General features: G+C 32.9%; 1 long non-coding RNA gene across 1 annotated transcript; it reads right to left on the bottom strand.

Moving 5' to 3' along the window:
* Positions 1 to 1,904: 1,904 nt before the first annotated feature.
* LOC128222362 (uncharacterized) lies at positions 1,905 to 6,401 on the bottom strand. Its single transcript, XR_008259131.1, has 7 exons — positions 6,171 to 6,401; positions 5,768 to 5,838; positions 5,290 to 5,378; positions 4,788 to 4,863; positions 3,557 to 3,633; positions 3,209 to 3,323; positions 1,905 to 2,005 (listed from the first exon to the last, which is right to left on the bottom strand). It is a non-coding gene; the product is annotated as an uncharacterized LOC128222362 (long non-coding RNA).
* Positions 6,402 to 6,893: the final 492 nt, after the last annotated feature.

Raw genomic sequence — 6,893 nt, 5'->3', positions numbered from 1 at the left:
AAGATTTGATTTTTTTTTCATGAAGTATTGTGTGAAATAAAGCCTATAGTTCGTTTTTTGAAATCTTGAGATCTCTCGTCAACTTCTAGATTTTCACAATTTTTCACAATTTTCGATGCATATTTTTTTGTTGAGAGCATGAAATTACAATTCAGAGTTGCATTATTTTTGTACATATGGCTTATGATCGTGAGATTTAACATGTTTGAAAATAAAAAAGAAGCTTTTTCATACAATCTCATGTTTGATTTTTTAAATTTCAACACAGCAGAATTTGTGAATTTGCTGTTCATGTTTTGCATTATTTTTGTACATCTGAGTATTTTTTTGAAAAATGAAAAATGTTGCAGATAAAATGTTGAAATGTTGAATGTTTGTGTGATATGTGTATTTCGAGCCATTTTTTGAAGTATAACGCCAGTGGCTGTTATCTTCAAACTTTAAAAGGGAAACCTAATTTTCATCGTAACCCTATTATGTGGTCCTAACCTAGTTTTATTTGTTCACAAATTTGAAAATAAAGGCAACGCCAAAGGCAGTTACTCGACAAGGCACACTTAGGAAGAAGCATCCGATTGCCTATATTTCCCCTCTCATTGTAAAGACTGTGTGGAGTGTCGGACCACGGCAATACAAAGAGGTTGCCACTCCCTATTTTTCATTGCCTGTAGCGTGACATGGTGAACATGAGCGGTTCCTAGTATTGGCACTGTACACCACCTTACACCAATACTAAGCTGGTCTAACGACACCTCCATACTCATGCTAGCCTATAAATTACTTTTGCCAAATCATTTTGCTGAACGAAAACATTGCCACATATCAATGTTCGGTCGTTCAAGAGGAATGTTTGTGATGAATGAAGTTTTGCACTTCGAAACCAAACTAAGAATGCAATGAGCCTAGTACATTTCACTTGTATTTCACAACGCATCAATTTCTAACATTTTTTTTTAAAAAGTGCTTGATCTTGCAATATTGATTTCAATTTTCATTCAAGCTGAACTTTATAGACATTGACAAAACAACAGGCTTGCATCTTAAACCGCCGCATAAAGGACAGCGAGAAACGAATCTCGTCGACCCATGCTGGCACGAGCAAACAAATCATTTTGTCAACAGCATTTCACAACGCATCTACATTCTAACATTTTTTTTTTTAAAAAGTGCTTGATCTTGCAATATTGATTTCAATTTTCATTCAAGCTGAACTTTATAGACATTGACAAAACAACAGGCTTGCATCTTAAACCGCCGCATAAAGGACAGCGAGAAACGAATCTCGTCGACCCATGCTGGCACGAGCAAACAAATCATTTTGTCAACAGCATTTCACAAAAATGAAACATTTTAAAATGCAGTGCAAATTTTGCTCTTGTGCACACTATCAAAATGTTTACCAATTTACCAATATGACAAGACCAAAGCTTAATAAATTTATGAATTACAAGCAGCATTACTGCTAAAATTTTGTTCAATCACAAATGTTCCTCGGTTTCAGCCGTGACCAAGTCTGGCTGTTTCTCATAAAAAAATATAGTGAAAAACCGTTTGACTGTGGTTTCAATGAAAAAAATCGACAGACCAAAATGTAACCAATTTTATGAAAAAAATGTGTTATCTTTCGTGAACAATACTTTGGATGGCCAAAAAAAATAACAACAGTACTCACAATAGCAAACAAGACCCGCGTTACTGGGGTAAGCAAGACAGCACAAACATTAAAAGCAAACAGATAAATCAGTATTTCTCCATTTGATTTTTATTTTTTGAAATGATTTACTGTATGATAAATTTTCAATGTTCATGTAAAACACGAAATACAAGTGTTGGAGAATTACTGATAAACAAAAAGCAACGGTACAAAGCACATATAATACAAACAATATTTTAAAACGAACAAGTGTGGATAGGTATCTTTTTTCAAATAAACAATGACATTTCAAATAAATCGACGAATTCTGTCTGCTGTCTTCTGTCGGATCCCCTGTGTATGGCATCTCATCTGAAAAAATGAAATGAAACGTGTAAAAGACGAAACATTCTTACATACAATAGCACATTAATGTTTACTCTGGTAAATTTTGGTTTCATTTATAACATTGGATTTTTACAGAAATGATAAATGCTTAATTTCAAAACATATTAACCATTCTCTCAGTTTTGATTTACAAATGACAGAGCAGTACACTAACAACGTGCTTAAAATTATGATTTTTTTGACAACTTTTCAATTTTTTCAAAATTTTTGACTTTGGATTTTCACCATAGCGCATTCGTTTTTTAGCTATATACTTACCAAAGCGCATTTGCGTTTAAGCGATGTAGTTTTTTCACGCTGAGTACCCCCCTTATGAAACTTTTTTTTACATTGAATTTAGAACGATTTATTTGAATCTCAAAATTAAGCACACAAAGTGACGATGTACAAATATTTTGGGATGACGAGATTTTGGCTCGCTCGCCCGACCAAACTAAAAGACTTATAGATATACTTTAAGTCTTTCAGTTGGGCTGGGCGAGGTAACCAAAAAGTTCGTCACCCTAAATTATTTGTACATCGTCACCTGGTTTGCTTAAATTTGTGAGTCGATTTGTCATAAAAAGAGTAAAATGTATGATAAGATGCTTAGCATCTTCAAATAATTTGACATTCATCTTTTGGTTTGACAAATAATAAAGTGAAATGTATGATAAACTGCTTAGCATCTGTAAATAATTTGACGTTCATCTTTTGGTTTGACAAATAATAGAGTGAAATGTTTGATAAATGCTCAGTGTCATGAATCGATTTGACACTTAGCATTTGGTTTGACAACTGAAAGAATTATTTATTTGCGATTGTGTACTAGAAGAATTTGCATTGTATGACTATTTCTAAATGTCATGAACAAATAATGTCATATGGTTTGACAAAAAAGTAGATTGAAATACCATTCATTTGTGATGTTTTACACTTGTGAAATGCAGATCGAATGCATTATTTTTGTGCATATTTAATATGTAACGCATACTTAATATCATTACAAAACTTGAAAACTACAGCAATTTATGATCTGTACAATGGAGAGACTTAATCGCAAAATTAAGAGAATTGCCATTCTTGAGGCTAGACTTGCTGTACTCAAAACAGAGTTACAGTCAGAACTGGAGCAGCTGAACAACTCCAATGACATGACAATGAACTATGGTTCAAAAACATTATCACCTGTACAAACTGAGGTTGAAGACTGGGGTGACTGCGTAAGGACTTCAGAAATCATCAGCGAGGAGGACTGGGAATCTGAAGCAAACAGGCAGCCCTTCACTCTTGGTGGGACATTCTGCAAAACGAGAAAATCTACAAACTGGGAAAACAGATGCCCTGTTTGTTTCTCAAAAAACTGTGGACATAAAGTGAACAGATGTTTGTTCAGAGAAGCCGCAACTCAGTGATTTAATATTCTACATTATTGTTGTATGTACCATATAATACTGGATGAACAAGTTCAAAAACTGTTTATCATATACTACTGGATAAACAAGTTAAAAAATAAATAAGCACTTTGTATTTTACCTCGTGTTGTTTTACTTCAATGTCCCGAAACCATTTAAACGAACAACTTCCACTTAGGTCAGACCAGCCATACAAAGCTGAAAAAACAAAACATTTCTGTTGAAAAATGAAAACATCAATGAGTAAAATAAGAACAATACTTGTTCAATTTGTTTGCCACCAAAAACATGAATCTTAAATGATCTTGTTTTCCCTGCCAGATGATATACAATAAAACTTAACAATATAAGCTTTAACTCACTAATTTTCATTTACTAAATATGAACACTGGCTAATTAACTTCTATTAAGTCTTTGACCACCAAAGAATATTTGCAGTGAGTTGTAAATGCTTAGTCTCAAAACATATTAACCATTCTCTCAGTTTTGATTTACAAATGACAGAGCAGTACACTAACAACGTGCTTAAAATTATGATTTTTTTGACAACTTTTCATTTTTTTTCAAAATTTTTGACTTTGGATTTTCACCATAGCGCATTCGTTTTTTAGCTATATACCTACCAAAGCGCATTTGCGTTTAAGCGATGTAGTTTTTTCACACTGAGTACCCCCCTTATGAAACTTTTTTTTACATTGAATTTAGAACGATTTATTTGAATCTCAAAATTAAGCACACAAAGTGACGATGTACAAATATTTTGGGATGACGAGATTTTGGCTCGCTCGCCCGACCAAACTAAAAGACTTATAGATATACTTTAAGTCTTTCAGTTGGGCTGGGCGAGGTAACCAAAAAGCTCGTCACCCTAAATTATTTGTACATCGTCACCTGGTTTGCTTAAATTTGTGAGTCGATTTGTCATAAAAAGAGTAAAATGTATGATAAGATGCTTAGCATCTTCAAATAATTTGACATTCATCTTTTGGTTTGACAAATAATAAAGTGAAATGTATGATAAACTGCTAAGCATGTGTAAATAATTTGACATTCATCTTTCGGTTTGACAAATAATATAGTGAAATGTATGACACATGCTAAATATCATGAATCGATTTGACACTTAGCATTTGGTTTGACAACTGAATGAGTGAAATGTATGACAAATGCTAAATGTCACGAATCTGACACATAGCTGTAATTTTGCTGCCATAATGTGAAATAAGTTAAAAGAGCAAAATCAAATCATGTTGGTTCAGTGTTTCAGTATTTAAAGTACCAAGATGAGTTAACTTTACTGTTCATTGTAAATTTGAGATTTGTTTCTGATGAAATTTGGTGAAATTACTTACTTGTTATTGACAAAGCAGAACACACTGCATATTGGGTGAGCTTCAGGTTATATAGGCTAGGTTACTCCTCACAACTCTGAAACAAAACATTTTATTAACAAAACTGCACATATTGCTTGTCAGTTTTTTACTTTTTTCATTCCATTAAAAGTGCACATTTCATCCACATCAACAATGTTGAAATAATCCTGAAAACAAAATACTTCCTACATACAAACAGAAACAGAAAAACTGTTCACATGCAGAAGGTATTATGTTCCCAACATTTCTTATCATTCACAACAGGAACAAAATTATGCATTTATGGCATTGGTAGATATCAAACACAAACTGAAAATTTATCTAATAGCAGTTCAATGTAATAAATCAAACACAGTGTCTGTTATTAGATAAATTATCAGTTTATAAAAATTATTCCAAGCATATTTCCAAACAGACTAAGCACTGAGATTATGATATGACAGTTCAATTCATGGAATTAATTTTCAGTGATTTTACTTACTTGTAAATGTACTTTCTTGGGTACTGCCTTCAACCATTTTGATCACCATCTTTCTGACACACAGGACGACTGCATCTGAACTGCCGTCTCTGGTTTAAAAAAAAAAATTCAACATATTTTTCAAACAAAGAAATAGAAGAAGATATTTATCAATCTTGCATGATTTGTCATTTCTTATTTCTGTCAGTTTGGTCCCTAAACAAAGTTAAAATCATTCAAAATATGACATAAACAAGACAAGAGATATGAATTAACACCGCTTACTATGTTTTTCAACATATCTAGCCGAGAATTAAAGTTTCTAAAATCGGCTTCGAGAATGTTCGAAACATTCTAAAACGAGCTGGGAGCAATTTCTTTTGACATAAGTTTTTACGTAATTCAATGCACACATCGACAAAACTTGCTGGTAATATGATACATCATATATTTAGACACAATTTCTCATAAAACTTTTAAGCATGCATGTCATACTTACCGCAGGAAAGCTGGAAATACGACCTTCACAATTTATTTTTCAAGATGGCCGACCAGCGCACAGCGAGAACTCTGCAATATGACGTCATACATATCACGTCATATCATTCCATGAATTGCATTATTTATTTATTTTTAAACTTTTACGAAAATAAAGAAAATACACTCATTAAAAATAATTTAAAATTATCTTAATCATGTATTATGTATCGTTTTATGAAATTAAACAATAGGGAAAAAAAAGTTTGTTCATTTTCAGAAAAACGAAATCGAAAGTAGAAATATTTTCTGAAATTGGAAATGTTTAAAACCTCGTAAAATCATTTATATCTCTTGTATATGCATAAACCCGGCTTGATTCAATCGCGAACACATTATAGAAACTATAACTACCAAGGTCGTACCTTCAAACACAGAAAATATCCCAAATTTTACACACAAAGAGTATTGTTTACATGGTTCAACCGTATCCAAGTGAATACGACAGACAACACTTTCCCTTATAATAATCAGCTCAGTATAGCTTGTACCGAAAATCGTAACATTATTCTGTGATTGTTTTACTTTATTTCATGTTTTATTTTGCTTAAGTATCGTACTTTGTAGCATTTTACGATACATTCTGTGTATCTTTGAGGAGTTATGCATAGCGATTTGCACATATATATATGACTATATGACCATTACTCGTTTGATAACTATGAGCAAGCATAGTTGTTCTTGAAGCTTAAGTGATTCCAACTAGATTACTATAGATAAACACAATAAAACACGAACAGTTCATACATTTTATTTTGTTACTAATCATTGTCTGTTCATCACTCAATTTATTGTTAACAACGTTTTGGCACAAACTGTCTCCCACGCCTGGCGAAGAATTGGCGAAGTGCTTCGTGATTCTCATTTCTCTCTAAGTCTCTGCTACTGAGCTTTTCAACAACTTTGTAAGTTTTGTCAACACTCGACGAGTCTTCTTGCACCAAACACACCAAACAGGGGTACAGTTCAGGGCACTGATGGCTTGGGGCTCTCTGTTCTGCTTTCTGTTCAGCCTCTCCGTTTTTGAAACAAATCAAACACGGATATAGTTTCGGACACGTGTGGATTTCAATTGCCATATTGATGTT

The sequence above is a fragment of the Mya arenaria genome, chromosome 16, assembly GCF_026914265.1.
Source record: "Mya arenaria isolate MELC-2E11 chromosome 16, ASM2691426v1".
Lineage (NCBI taxonomy): Eukaryota > Metazoa > Mollusca > Bivalvia > Myida > Myidae > Mya > Mya arenaria.
This window is presented reverse-complemented; position numbering and strand designations above follow the sequence as displayed.